A 15687-nucleotide genomic window follows, 5' to 3' on the forward strand; every position below is an offset into this window, starting at 1 on the left:
TTGAGGCTCAAAAAAAAAAAAAAAAATGGGAGCAGAGATTCATGAAACACAACACAGAGGGGATGCAGAGCAGAACAAAGGACCAGGTGTACACTTCCTAAAAGACTGACAAAAAAGAGAAAAGACACGTGTAAATGAAGTAAAAAAGTGAATGCTGTCTTTCTGGAGATCATGTCAGATCCCTCAGGGGTCAGTCCCACAGCAGTGCTCCTGTCAAAGTGAAAAAATACAGTGGCCCTTGTTAAAGCAGGTAAGGAAGACTTTTTTCAGGACAGTCAGACAGGCAAGTAAACGCACCAAGGTGATAGGGTCTTGCAGTGGCGAGGGACACTGGGGTCAAGTCCCAATGCAGCACGGGCAGGTGGGTACCTGTAGCCAAGGGGCAGGGTGGGGGTCACAGAATGAAAAGAATGAGGACAAAGGCCAAGCACTGTGGCTCATGCCTATAATCCCAGCACTTGGGAGGTCAAGGTGGGTGGATTGCTAAGTTCACAGGTTCAAGACCAGCCTGAGCCAGAGTGAGACCCTGTCTCTAAAACTAGCTGGGTGAGTGCCCATAGTCCCAGCTACTTGGGAGGCTGAGGCAAGAGGATCACTTGAACTCAAGAGTCTGAGGTTGCTGTGAGCTAAGATGTCACCACACTCTACCAAGAGTGACCAAGTGAGACTCTGTCTCAAAAAAAAAAAAAAAGAAAGAAAGAAAGAAAAATCTGAGGACACGTTATGGAAAAGGAGACTCCTGCTGAAGACGGGCCAGGTGAGCCGACGTCAGCAGAGCCTGGTTAGGTGGTGGGAGTGGGGATTTCTTCCTAAAATTGGATTTCACAAGGAAGTACAACATGGGTGTAGGAGAAACCTGGGGAAATGACAGAAGTTTGGCAAGCAGAAAATTTCTGCCACCACCTCCCTGCAACCCCTTCGGATGTCAATCACAGGTCCCACATTGTGACCTCTACCTCTGACCAGCTGCCTACAAACTGGAAGTTTCTAGAACAGCTCGCAGAACTCAGAAACACATTACTTACACTCACCCACTTGTCACAAAGGATATTTTAAAGGATATAAATGGACTGCCAGAGGAAGGGAAAGGGAGGATGAGGTTTGTTAGTGCCCCCGTGGGGTTGGGTGCACCACCCTCCCCGCAGGGGCTGTGCTCTGCACCAAGCAGGAAGCTCCTCCAAGTCCTGTCCGGTTGGATTTTTAGGGCATAGCCTTCCTCAGGGAGGCTATGTTGATTAGATTAACAGTTGGAGGTTGGTGGACAACTCACCCTTCAGCCTCTCTCCCTGCCCCAGGCCAGGTGGGGCTGGGGGTGAAAGTTCCAAATGTCTAATCCCAGGTTGGTTTCCTGGACTGCCTGGAGCCTGCTGTGGTTATCTCAGGGCTGTCCCCAAATCGCCTCATTAACATAAACTGTGGTGTAGTAGAAAAGGCCTGGTTAGAAATAACAAAGGACACGTCTTTCACATTACCTCTTTTTTTCCTTTTTTTTTTTTTTTCTTCTGAGGCAAAAAACTATAGGCACCTGCCACCATGCCCATCTAAGATTTCTATACATTTTTTATTTCAGATTAATATAAGAGTATGTATCATTAGGTTACATTATTTGCTTTTGTGAGGTAAAGTCCAAGTTGTAGTTGAGCCCTTCACCCAGAAGCCCTTCACAGGAGTGTGCCGTACACCCTCCTGTTGTCCTTGTTAGGTGACATCTTACCAAATCCCCTCCTTCCTCCCCTCTCCCTTCTCCACTTCCTCCTCTTCTTGAATTTAATTGTGCTTTTCTCTCATGTGGGTGTTTAATTGTTCATCTACAGGTTTCCAATAAGTATTGAGTACATTGGATACTTGTTTTTACATTCTTGTGATCCTTACTTGAGGAGGATGTTTTCCAGATCCACCTGGTAAATAGGAAAAATGTAAAGTCTCCATCTTTCTTTAAGCTGAATAGTATTCCATTGTGTACATATACCATAGTTATTTTTCCATTCATGAATTGATGGGCACTTTGGTTGTTTCCACATCTTGACAATTGTTTTTTGTTGTTGTTGTTTGTTTGTTTTTTGAGACAGTCTTATTATGTCAACCTCGGTAGAGTGCCATGGTGTCACAGCTCACAGCAACCTTAAGCTCTTTGGCTTAAGAGATTCTCTTCCAATCTCAAGACCAGAGATGTTGGCGTGGATGCGGAGAAAAGGGAACACTTCTGCACTGCTGGTGGGAATGCAAATTAATACATTCCTTTTGGAAAGATATATGGAGAACACTCAGAGATCTAAAAATAGATCTGCCATTCAATCCTGTAATTCCTCTGCTGGGCATATACCCAGAAGACCAAAAATCACAACATAACAAAGATATTTGTACCAGAATGTTTATTGCAGCCCAATTCATAATAGCTAAGTCATGGAAAAAGCCCAAGTGCCCATCGATCCACGAATGGATTAATAAATTGTGGTATATGTATACCATGGAATACTATGCAGCCTTAAAGAAAGATGGAGACTTTACCTCTTTCATGTTTACATGGATGGAGCTGGAACATATTCTTCTTAGTAAAGTATCTCAAGAATGGAAGAAAAAGTACCCAATGTACTCAGCCCTACTATGAAACTAATTTGGGGCTCTCACATGAAAGCTATAACCCAGTTACAACTTAACAATAGGGGGAAGTGGGTAGAGGGAGGGGGATCGGTGGGATCACACCTGTGGTACATCTTACAGGGGTATTTGCGAAACTTGGTAAATGTAGAATGTAAAGGTTTTGGCACAGTAACTGAGATAATGCCGGAAAGGCTATGTTAACCACTGTGATGAAAATGTGTCAAGTGGTCTATGAAGCGAGTGTATGATGCCCCATGATCATATCAATGTATACAGTTATGATTTAATAACAAAAAAAGAAAAAAGAAAAAAAAAAAGAGATTCTCTTCCCTCAGCCTCCCAAGTAGCTGGGACTACAGGCATCTGCCACAACTCCAGGCTATTTTTTTGTTGTAGTTGTCATAGTTGTTTAGCAGGTCTGGGCAAGTTTGAACCCACCAGCTTCGGTGTGTGTGGCTGGCACCCTGGCCACTGAGCTTTCATCCCATTGTGGGATGAAAGAGAAGGTCTACTTTTAGCTCTTTGAGGATTCTCCATACTTCTTTCCAAAAGGGCTGTATTAGTTTGCAGTGCCTAAGTGTTCCTGTCTCACTCTTGCTTAGGCTGGTCTTGAACTCCTGAGCTCAAGGCATTCTTCTGTCTCAGCCTCTCAGAGTGCAAGGATTACAGGCAGGCTAGAGCCACCTGGCTGGCTGAGATCCACCCATTGTCAACCACAGTGTGGGCAGTCAGGGAGGAGGCCCGTCCAGTGGGAGGAAAGGCCCCCCTCCAGGGGCCCAAGGGCCAATCACATAGCTTGGGCCAATATAAGAAACCCCTTGCTGTCCCTTGGATTTCCTTTGCACAGAATATCCCCAGGCTGGAAGTGACCCTTAACCTGAGGAGATAAGTACTGGTTCTTGCTGCTACGTCCTTCTCCTCTTTAGGTGAGCAGTAGCCCTTTGGCTGGGTTTCTATCATAGACGTTTCAAAGCCTCGTTGGTTGGTGTGGGACTTCGAGGGGGACTTTCGGGGTTCTTGAGCTGTGCTCTGCATTTACAGTTGCAGATTTGGTGAGGAGAGCTGTTAGTGATTCTATATACAGCTTCTTAGTCTTCCAATGTTGTTTTTAAGAGTTTTATTAAGGCCGGATGTGGTGGCTCACCCTATAATCCTAGCACTCTGAGAGGTGGAGGCAGGAGGATCCATTGAGCTCAGGAGTTCAAGACCACCCTGAACAAGTGTGAGACCCCATCTCTACTAAAAATAGAAAAATAAGCCAGTTGTAGTTGGCAACTGTAGTCCCAGTTACTGGGGAGGTTGAGGCAGGAGGATCACTTGAGCTCAGAAGTTTGAGGTTGCTGTGAGGTATGCTGCCAGGGCACTCAACCCAGGGTGACAGAGTGACTGTGTATCAAAAAGAAAAAAAAATTAGTTTTATTAAGGTATAATCTTTTTTCCGTTGGAGACAGAGTCTCACTATGTTGCCCTTGGTAGAATGCTGTGGTGTCACAGCTCACAGCAACCTCCAACTCTTGGGCTTGAGTGATTCTCTTGCTTCAGGCTCCCAAGTAGCTGGGACTATAGGCGCCCAGCACAACACCCAGCTATTTTTTGTTGTTGTTGTTGTTGTTGTTGCAGTTGTTTTAGCTGGTCCGGGCTGGGTTCAAATTTGCCTCTTGGTGTATGTGGCTGGCACCATAACTACTGTGCTATGGGCACCAAGCCTATTAAGGTATGATTTAAAAGGTATAAAATCTACCCATTTTAGGTGTCCATTGACTTTTGGTAGATTTACAGAGTTGTGCAACTGTTACCACAAACTGATTTTGGGACACTTCCATCACCAAAAAAGCTCCCTCATCTCGTCTTTCATGCGCCTGCATTATCACTGCAGTTGTGTACAGGGCTCTGCTTTCTCTAAGCCTCAGTCTTTTTATCTATATAACTTGGGGTAAAGTGAGCTCTTGATTCCAAAAGGATTCAGGTGTTCTAGTCCCATAGGCCAAAAGACAGTGACATGGTTATGGTGTTATAGGTTTTCATTTTTTGCTTTTCCAAAATATCTGTGGCTATAGAGCTTCTGGAACACTAAAAGGCCAACTGCCACAGCTAAGCATGTGGTGGCCTAAACAACTCCATGGTTTTAGGCTATGCATGTTGCTTCTTCTTGGTAGATCCCTTCACTTTTATTTCGGTGTGATGAGAACCTCTCTGCCTTGTTTTGGCTCACTTCCCAAGTTTATCAGTGCTGGTCATCAATCTTTTGACCAACATTTATTTCCTGTCTTTTTCTTTCTCTTCCTTTTTCCTCTTCTTTTCTTTCATTTTTTATTGAGATACAGTCTCACTCTCACCCTGGGTAGAGTGCGTTGGGGTCAGTCTACCTTATAGCAACCTCAGACTCCTGGGTTCAAATGATCTTCCTGCCTCAGCTCTCAAGTAATTGGGAATACAGGTGCCTGAGACCGCTCCTGGCTAGTTTTTCTATTTTTAGTAGAGATGAATTTTCCTCTTGCTCAGGTTGGTCTCCAACTCTTGACCTCAGGTAATCCACCTCTTTGGCCTTCCAGATGGCTAGGATTACAGGCATGAGCCACCATGCCCAGCATCCACTAGTAGCTATTTCAAATTAAGACTTTCTTATCTCCCTATATCTGAACTCATAAAAAGAGTAGAGAAGTGGTTAGCAGGAGAGTTGACTATATGTGAGCAGTGGAGAGATATTGGGCAAAGGATACACACTTTCAGTTGTACAAGGTAATTACGTTCTGGAGACCTCAGGCATTGTATGGTGTTAATAGTTATAACGCACACTTAATTTCCTGGGACTAGTTTGAGTGTTATCACAAAAAAGGGCAACGATTGGGGGTGATGGATATACTAATTAGCATGATTGTGGTAATCATTTTGCAATGCATGTGTGTCTCATACCTTCAGAGTGAACACTTGGCCAAATAAGAGTAATTAGTCTTCCCCCCAAGGGTAGAGCTCTCTCCCTCTAATCCCTCTGGAGATTGTATCACATTCACTTTCTGCTTGTCTTCAAGGCTATCTCTAGTCCTGCTTTTATTTGCCTGTGAAGATACCCCAGTCCTTCTCATTTTTTCCCTCCCCTCTTGACTCGGCCTCCCACAGTGCTAGGACACAGGTGTCATCCACCGTGTCCAGCCTATTTCTCTCTTTTTGAGGCAGTGTTTCACTCTGTTGCCCAGGCCTGAGGGAAGTGGCATCTCCAAAGCCCTTTGTAGCCTGGAACTCCTTGCCCCAAGCAATCCTCCCACATCCCAAAGTGCTGAAATTGACTTCTTATTGTCCAGTTGCTCGAGCTGAGGCATCAGAAGGGCTGCACTACTCTCCACTCTGGGCATCCTCAAAGATGTGTGCAGACCATTATGTGTAGAACAACCAGAAATTCCCCTCCAGCTTCCTTCTCACCTAGAACCTCCCTTAGGGTGGTATGCACCATCCCTTGAGTGGTCCAAAGAGCTGAACACCTCCCAGCCATGTAGGTTTGGGCATTGTTCACTTTCCTGTTTCACCTCGCAGCTCTAGCATGGCTTACCTTGTGTGTGAGCTCCCATGAGATCCTCGCTGGTTTTCTTTGAACACTGTGAGGACCCAGTTGTCCCTTTGTGAGCAACTCTGGACAGAATCACATACGGACTTTCTGCCTGTCTTAATGTTCTATTTTATGTGCTTTTCTGTGCAGTCTTCCCACCCCCATGGTCTATGCCTTAAGTTCTGTTACACTTCACTTTCCCCTGCACTGGTTGCTTCTTGAGGACTTTCATCCCTGCCTTCTCCTTGTGGACACTTAACGCTGGAACCCACCTCCTCACTTGCCCAGTTCAGATTCCAGAAGTCGCTTCTAGGAGTTTCCAAGCCATGGCCTCTTCTGCATTTCTCAGGCCACTCAACTCTGGGTTTGAATCTTTCAAATTTCCTGAAATTGCTTTTTCTCCGATCCTAACTGAAAAACACAACCAACATGGTCCTCGTCTCTCTGCCCTGGTCCACCTATCCTCCCTCCTGAATTGTTGTTTCCCCACGAAGTCATAAGACAACACTGAAAAAAGATAATAGCAACAGAAGACTCTCCATGACATGAACTCCAACACGATCGTTGGAGTGTGGGGCGTATACACTTGCAGTACTTCTCTATAGAAGGTGGTGGTTTCCCCTCAATTGACCCACCACTGTGTGGCTTCACTTTTGAGGTGATTTGGTTCTGATTTTCTTCCTACTTGGCATTTCAGTGTAAGTACTTTTACATAACATATTTCATAATCAGCCTGTGCTAATCCATTATGTTTGGAATCATTTTGCAAAGTCAGTCCTCTTACCAGATGCACGGTTTGCAAATATGTATTGAAACAGTCATGTTCTGTCTTATGAATCATCCGTTGGCCTGTTAAGACACGTAGGATGTAAAGATATTTTAAGAAATGTAATTGGCTGAGGCAGAGTGTTTAGAATTTGAGAGGACAGTGGCTTGAATCAAACTCGCTTGATTGTAGACTTGGCTTCAATGTTAGCAGCTGTGTGATCTTGGGCCTTAGTTCCCTACGCCCAGGGTCCTGAGTTAGCCTTTCATCATAATCACTTACTCTCCCCAAATATGGCTGCAAAAGACCTGAATGTCTTCCAAGAATCCTTGATTCCAAAAGAAGGATTTGAGTGTCACAGTCCTGGGGGCTGAGAGACAGTGACGTGCTTGTGGTCTTCACAGGCTCACATTCCTCTCACCAATGCCAGTGGTGACACAGCAGCGAGGCAGACTAAAGAGCAAGTGCTAATGCTAAGTGGTTTTAATTGACAAAAACTGCGTATCTCTATAGGGAACGATGTGGTGTGTGTACAAAGCACAGAATAATCAGATCAGAGTAACATAGCCATTGGTTCACATGTCTACTTTTTTGCAGGGAAAACTTTTGAAATGTATTTGTAGCTATTTGTAAGTATACAACACACTAATTAGAAATTTGTAAGTATGCAGCACTTGAAAGTAGTAATTTGTAAGTATGTGCAGCATGCTAAAGTAGCAACTTGTAGGTATTAAACACAATAAGTATCAATTTGTAAGTAGATAATACAGTATTAAGTATAATCACCTTACAATGCAATCATTTCCTAAGCATTTTCCTATCTAACTGGATTTTGTGTTCTTGACCAACATTTCTCCAGTCCTCCACCCCCCATCTCCAGCCCTGGTAACCACCATTCCACTCCCTGTTGCTCTGAATTTGGCTCCATATATGAGTGAGATTCCACATACAGTGAGATCATGCAGTATATTGTTTTTGTTCTTGGCTTATTTCCCTTAATATAACATTCTCCAGACTTATCTATGTTGTCTCAAATGACAGAATTTCCTTCTTCTTCTTTTTTTTTGTATAGCTGAATGATATTCCACTGTGCATATAGAATATATTTTCTTTACCATCCTTTTGTTGATGGACACTTGAGTGGATTGCACATCTTGACTACTGTGAATAGTGTTGTTTTTTATTTTATATTATTTTTCTTTATTAAATGATAACTGTGTACATTAATGCATGTATAGGGTACAATATACTAATTTGATATACGATGTGGAATGCTTACATCAAACTGATTAACATAACCATCAGCTCACTTACTTATTTGTTGTGATCAGACATTCGTGCTCTATTCTTAATAGTTTTAAAATGTACCATTGCATCATGCACTTCAGGTGAGGTCCCACCAAATACCCTCCCTCTTTCTGGCCTTCCTCCTCCCTTCCCCTTTCCCTCCTCTTCCCTTTTTTTTTCTGGACTATAGTTATGTTTTACCCTTCATATGAATGTGTAGGTGATTCTATATTGATTTCATAGTAGTATTGAATCATTGGATACTTTTTCTTCCATTCTTGAGATACTTTACTAAGAAGAATATGTTACAGGTCCATTCAGGTAAACATAAAAGATGCGAAGTCTCCATCTTTTTATGGCTGCATAATATTCCATGGTGTACATATACCACAATTTGTTAATCCATTCACAAATCGATGGGCAGTGGGCTGCTTCCATGATTTGGCAATTATGAATTGGGCTGCAATAAACATTCTGGTGCAAATGTCTTTGTTGTAAAATGATTTTTTATCATCTGGGTATATACCTAATAGAGGAATTGCAGTATCAAATGGTAGGTCTACTTCAGTTCCTTGAGTGTTCTCCAAACTTCTTTCCAAAAAGGCTGTTTTAGCTTGTATTCCCATCAGCAGTGTAGAAGTGTTCCCTTCTCTTTGCATCCACACCAACGTCTGTAGTTTCAGGATTTTGTGATGTGGGCTCATCTTACTGATGTTAGATGACATATCAAAGTGATTTAGATTTACATTTCTCTGATGATTAAAGACAATGGGCATTTTTTTCTGTGTGTTTGTAGGCTATCAGCCTGTCTTCAGAGAAGCTTCTGTTCAAGTCTCTTGCCCTCCTTGTGGAGATGGGGTTATTTGTTCTTTTCTTATTGATTAGTTTGAATTCTCTGTGGATTCTATTTATCAGACATTTGTCAGAAGCATAACCTGCAAATATCTTCTCCCACTCTGAAGGTTGCCTGTTTGCTTTATTTACTGTGCTCTTGGCTGTGCAGAAGCTTTTTAGGTTGATCAGATCCCAGTAATGTATTTTTGGCATTGCTTCAATTGCCAGGGGGGGTCCTCCTCAGAAAATATTTTCCCAGGCCAATTTCTTCAAGCATCTTCCCTGCACTCTCTCCTAGTATTTTTGTAATTTCATGTCTTAAGTTTAAATCTTTTATCTAGTGAGAATTAATTTTTGTTAATGGTGAAAAGTGAGGGTCCAATTTCAGTCTTCTACAGGTCGTCAGCCAGTTCACCCAGCACCATTTGTTAAATAGGGAGTCTTTCTCTGAATGGTTGCTTTCGATAGGCTTATCAAAGATCAAATAACCATAAATGGCTGGGTTCATCTCTTGGTTCTCTATTCTGTTCCATAAATCAACCTCTGTATTTTTGTGTCAGTATCATGCTTTTTTTTTTTACAAAAAACCCCACAGTTTATTTAGCTTTTAGTTCTTCCAAAATTAAAATTATCAGGTCCTACTGCTAAAGAGAAACAAACAAACAAACATAAATCCAAGATCCCTCCACCCTCTTCTTCGTCACAGAACACGAAAGGAACTGCAGTGGGACAGGTGGGTGCAGAGAATCAGAAGGGGAGGATGGCCAGATAAACTCTCCCAAATACTTAAAAGCTATTCAACAGAAACTGTGGTAAATACAAGACAATGCAAGACAAGTAAAAATAAGAAGCAGCAGGGATGAGAGGCTGTAGATATGGCCTCCCTTCCTCTTCTCTTTCCTCATCAGGGTATTCCAGGCCCAAGGCATGACTTGTCCCCTTCCAGATTTAATTGTTGACACCTTTGAACCTTTCTCAAGATTTCACTAGAAGCACTATATGAGGCACATCATTCTTCCTTAGATATATCAGAAGAAAAAGAAGACAATGGTAATTTTGCCTTATTATGATGTACCATGAGTGAATTTATAAGGAAAAATAACTGAACCACGGTGTGTCACTGCTTCTTATGTTTTCCAAGGCGGCAGAAATACCTCAGAATCTGTGTGAGTCAAGAAAACAGGAAAACTCAGACGAAGGCACCAGCCCAAACTGCCTCACTAGCTCAACTGCTTCACTATAGATTTATAGTACAGCTTGAAGTCTGGTAATGTGATACCTCCTGACTTTTTTAAATTTCTGAGTAATGTATTGGATATTTGAGATTTTTCTGATTCCATATAAAATGAAGCACTATTTTTTCAAGCCTTTTAAAATCTGACAATGGTGCTTTAATAGGGATTGCATTAAATCTGTAGATTGCTTTGGGTAGTATAAATATTTTAACAATGTTGATTCTTCCCAGACATGAGCATGGTATGTTTCTCTATTTGTTAACATCTTCAGCTATTTCTTTTCTCAGAATTTCATAATTCTTTTTATAGAGATCTTTCATATCCTTTTATTAGGTAAATCCCCAGATAGTTCATCTTCTTTGGCACTACTGAAAAGGAATAGAGTCCTTGAATATTTTTTCAGCTTGACTGTTGTTGGTATATATAAAGGCTACCGATTTATAAGGATTGATTTTGTATCCTGAGACACTGCTGTATTCCTTGATCACTTCTAAGAGTTTTATAGTTGAGTCCCTGGGGTTATTCAGGTATAGGATCATATTATCCATGAAGAGGGAGAGTTTGATGTCCTCTGACCCCATTTGGATACCTTGATTCCTTCTCTTGCCTGATTGCAATGGCTAAGACTTCCATTACTATGTTGAATAGCAGTGGAGACAATGGGCATCTTCGCCTAGTTCCAGATCTGGGTGAAAATGTTTTCAATTTTACTCCATTCAGTGTGATATTGGCTGTGGGTTTGCTGTAGATGGCCTCTATCAGTTTAAGAAATGACACATCTAAGCCTGTTTTCTTAAGCGTTCTGATCATGAAAGGATTATGAATATTATCAAAAGTTTTTCTGCATCAATTGAGAGAATTTTATGTTCTTTGTTTTTTATTTTATTTATGTGATGTATTCTATCTATAGATTTATGTATGTTGAACCAACTTTATAACCCTGGCATAAAACCAACTTGATCATGGTGTGTAATTTTTTTGACATGTTGTTGAATTATGTTTGCTAGGATCTTATCGAGTATTTTTGCATTGATATTTATTAATGCTATTGGTCTATAGTTTTCTTTCTTTGTTGGATCCTTTCCTGGTTTGGGTATCATGGTGATATTTGCTGTGTAGAATGTGTTGGGAAGTATTCCTTCTTTTTCTATGTTTTTTTTTTTTTGTAGAGACAGAGTCTCACTTTATGGCCCTCGGTAGAGTGCCGTGGCATCACACAGCTCACAGCAACCTCCAACTCCTGGGCTTAAGCGATTCTCTTGCCTCAGCCTCCCGAGTAGCTGGGACTACAGGCTTTTTCTATGTTTTTGAAAAGTTATGTAATACAGATACTAATCCCTTTGTAAAGTTTGGTAGAATTCTGATGTAAAGCCATCTGGTCTCGGACTTTTTTTGGAGGGGGAAGATTTCATATAGTTGATGCTATTTCAGGGCTTGATATAGATCTATTCAAAATTTCTAATTCTTTCTGGCTGAGTCCAGGAAGGGGGCATGCTTCCAAGTATTAGTTCATTTCCTTCAGATTTTCATATTTCTGAGAATAGAGTTTTTTGTAGTAATCATTGAGGATTTTTTATATTAAATCATAGCTGTGTACATTAATGCGATCATGGGGCACCATACACTGGTTTTATATACCATTTGACATATTTTCATCACACTGGTTAACATAGCCTTCCTGGCATTTTCTTAGTTATTGTGTTAAGACATTTATAGTCTACATTTAGTAAGTTTCACATGTACCCTTGTAAGATGCACCATAGGTGTGCCCCCTCCCTCCCCTCCCTCTCCCCCTTCCCCATCATTGAGGATTTTTTGAATTTCTGAGGTGTCTGTTGTTATTTCTCCTCTATCATTTCTGACTGATATTAGAGATTTTACTTTTCTGTTTCTGGTTAAGTTAAAAGGTTTATCAATTTTGTTAATCTTTTCAAGAATCATTTCTGAATGATTCTTTTGTTTTCAATTTAATTCTGCCCTAATTTTGATTATTTCTTTTCTTCTGCTGGGGAGAAGACCCATTAATTTGTTGACTTCCTCTCTTTCTGTTTCCTTGATGAAGGCTTCCACTGCTATAAATTTCCCTCTTAGAACTGCCTTTGCAATATCCCATTAATTTTGATAATTTGTGTTTTCTTTTTTTTTTGTTCCAAAAATTTGGTGATTTCCTTCTTAGTCTCGTCTTTGACCCAGCTACCATTTAGCATAAGGTTATTTTGTTTCCATGACTTTGTTTGAGTATGAAGATTCCTGTTGCTGTTGAGTTCAACTTTTATTCTGTGATGGTCCAAGAAGATACAAGGAATAATTTCTATTATTTAAAATTGCTAAATAACAACAGACTCCTCAGAAATCCAAAAAATCCTTAATGAATATTACAAGAAACTTTACTCTCAGAAATATGAAAACCTGAAGGAAATGGACAGACACTTGGAAGCTCGTCACCTTCCAAGACTTAACCAGAATCAAGTGGAAATGTTGAACAGGCCCATTTCAAGTTCGGAAATAACATCAACCATACAAAACCTCCCCAAAAAGAAAAGCCCGGGACCAGATGGTTTCACATCAGAATTCTACCAAACCTTTAAAGAGGAAATAATACCTATATTACTCAAACTCTTCCAAAATGTAGAAAAAGAAGGAAGACTCCCCAACACCTTCTATGAAGCAAACATCACCCTGATCCCCAAACCAGGAAAAGACCCAACAAAAAAAGAAAATTATAGACCAATATCACTAATGAATATAGACGCAAAAATATTCAACAAGATCTTAACAAACAGAATCCAGCAACATATCAAACAAATCATACATCATGATCAAGTTGGCTTTATCCCAGGGTCTCAAGGCTGGTTCAATATACGTAAATCTATAAATGTAATTCAGCACATAAACAAAGTAAAAAACAAAGACCATATGATCCTCTCAATCGATGCAGAAAAAGCTTTTGATAACATCCAACATCCCTTCATGATCAGAACACTTAAGAAAATTGGTATAGAAGGGACATTTCTTAAACTGATAGAGGCCATATACAGCAAACCGACAGCCAATATCATATTGAACGGAGTTAAATTGGAAACATTTCCACTTAGATCTGGAACCAGACAAGGCTGCCCATTGTCTCCATTGCTTTTTAACATTGTAATGGAAGTTTTAGCCACCGCAATTAGGGAAGAAAAGGCGATCAAGGGCATCCACATAGGGTCAGAAGAGATCAAACTTTCGCTCTTTGCAGATGATATGATTGTATATCTGGAAAACACCAGGGACTCTACTACAAAACTCTTAGAAGTGATCAAGGAATACAGCAACGTCTCAGGTTACAAAATCAACATTCATAAATCAGTAGCCTTTATATATACCAACAATAGTCAAGTTGAAAAAAAAATTAAGGACTCTATCCCATTCACAGTAATGCCAAAGAAGATGAAATATTTGGGAGTTTATCTAACAAAGGATGTGAAAGATCTATATAAAGAGAACTATGAAACTCTAAGAAAAGAGATAGCCGAGAATTTTAATAAATGGAAAAACATACCATGCTCATGGCTGGGAAGAATCAACATTGTTAAAATGTCCATACTACCCAAAGCAATATATACCTTCAACGCAATCCCTATTAAAGTTCCACTGTCATACTTTAAAGATCTTGAAAAAACAATACTTCGTTTTATATGGAATCAGAAAAAACCTCGAATAGCCAAGACATTACTCAAAAACAAAGCAGGAGGAATTACGCTACCAGACCTCAGACTATACTACAAATCGATAGTGATCAAAACAGCATGGTATTGGCACAAAAACAGAGAAGTAGATGTCTGGAACAGAATAGAGAACCAAGTTGTAGCTGTGGTGCATCTTACAGGGGTATTTGCGAAACTTGGTAAATGTAGAATGTAAATGTTTTGGCACAGTAACTGAGATAACGCCAGAAAGGCTATGTTAACCACTATGATAAAAATGTGTCAAATGGTTTATGAAGCGAGTGTATGATGCCCCATGATCATATCAATGTATACAGTTATGATTTAATAAAAAAAAAAAGAATAGAGAACCAAGAGATGAACCCAGCTACTTACCATTATTTAATCTTTGACAAGCCAATTAAAAACATTCAGTGGGGAAAAGATTCCCTATTTAACAAATGGTGCTGGGTGAACTGGCTGGCAACCTGTAGAAGACTGAAACTCGATCCACACCTTTCACCACTAACCAAGATAGACTCTTACTGGATTAAAGACCTAAACTTAAGACATGAAACTATAAAAATACTAGAAGAGAGTGTAGGGAAAACCCTTGAAGAAATTGGGTTGGGTGATTTTTTTATGAGAAGGACCCCCCGGGCGATTGAAGCAGCTTCAAAAATACACTTTTGGGACTTGATCAAACTAAAAAGTTTCTGCACAGCCAAGAACACAATAAGTAAAGCAAGCAAACAGCCCACAGAATGGGAGAAGATATTTGCTGGTTATGTCTCTGACAAAGGTTTAATAACCAGAATCCACAGAGAACTCAAATGCATTAGCAAGAAAAGAACAAGGGATCCCATCATAGGCTGGGCAAGAGAATTGAAAAGAAACTTCTCCGAAGAAGAAAGGCGAGCGGCCTTCAGACATATGAAAAAATGCTCATCATCTTTAATCATCAGAGAAATGCAAATCAAAACTACTCTGAGATATCATCTAACTCCAGTGAGACTAGCCTATATCACAAAATCTCAAGACCAGAAATGTTGGCGTGGATGTGGAGAAAAGGGAACACTTTTGCACTGCTGGTGGGAATGCAAACTAATACATTCCTTTTGGAAAGATATATGGAGAACACTTAGAGATCTAAAAATAGATCTCCCATTCAATCGTGTAATTCCTCTGCTGGGCATATACCCAGAAGACCAAAAACCACATCATAACAAAGATATTTGTACCAAAATCTTTATTTCAGCCCTATTCATAATTGCTAAGTCATGGAAGAAACCCAAGTGCCCATCGATCCACGAATGGATTAATAAATTGTGGTATATGTACACCATGGAATACTATGCAGACTTAAAGAAAGATGGAGACCTCACCTCCTTCATGTTTACATGGATGGAGCTGGAACATATTCTTCTCAGTAAAGTGTCTCAAGCATGGAAGAAAAAATATCCAATGTATTCACCCCTACTATGAAACTAACTTAGGACCTTTACATGAAGCTATAACCAAGTTTCAACCTAAGAACAGGGGGAAGGGGGAAAGCGTGGGGAGGGAGGCGGGATGTGGGTAGAGGGAGGGGGATTGAAAGGATCACACATGTGGTGCATCTTACAAAGGTACATGTGAGCCTTGGCAAATGTGGAATGTAAATGTCTTGACAAAGTAACTAGGATGATGCCAGGAGGGCTATGTCAACTAATGAGATGAAAATGTGTCAAATATTCT

Source organism: Nycticebus coucang, chromosome 10 (assembly GCF_027406575.1).
Source record: "Nycticebus coucang isolate mNycCou1 chromosome 10, mNycCou1.pri, whole genome shotgun sequence".
NCBI lineage: Eukaryota > Metazoa > Chordata > Mammalia > Primates > Lorisidae > Nycticebus > Nycticebus coucang.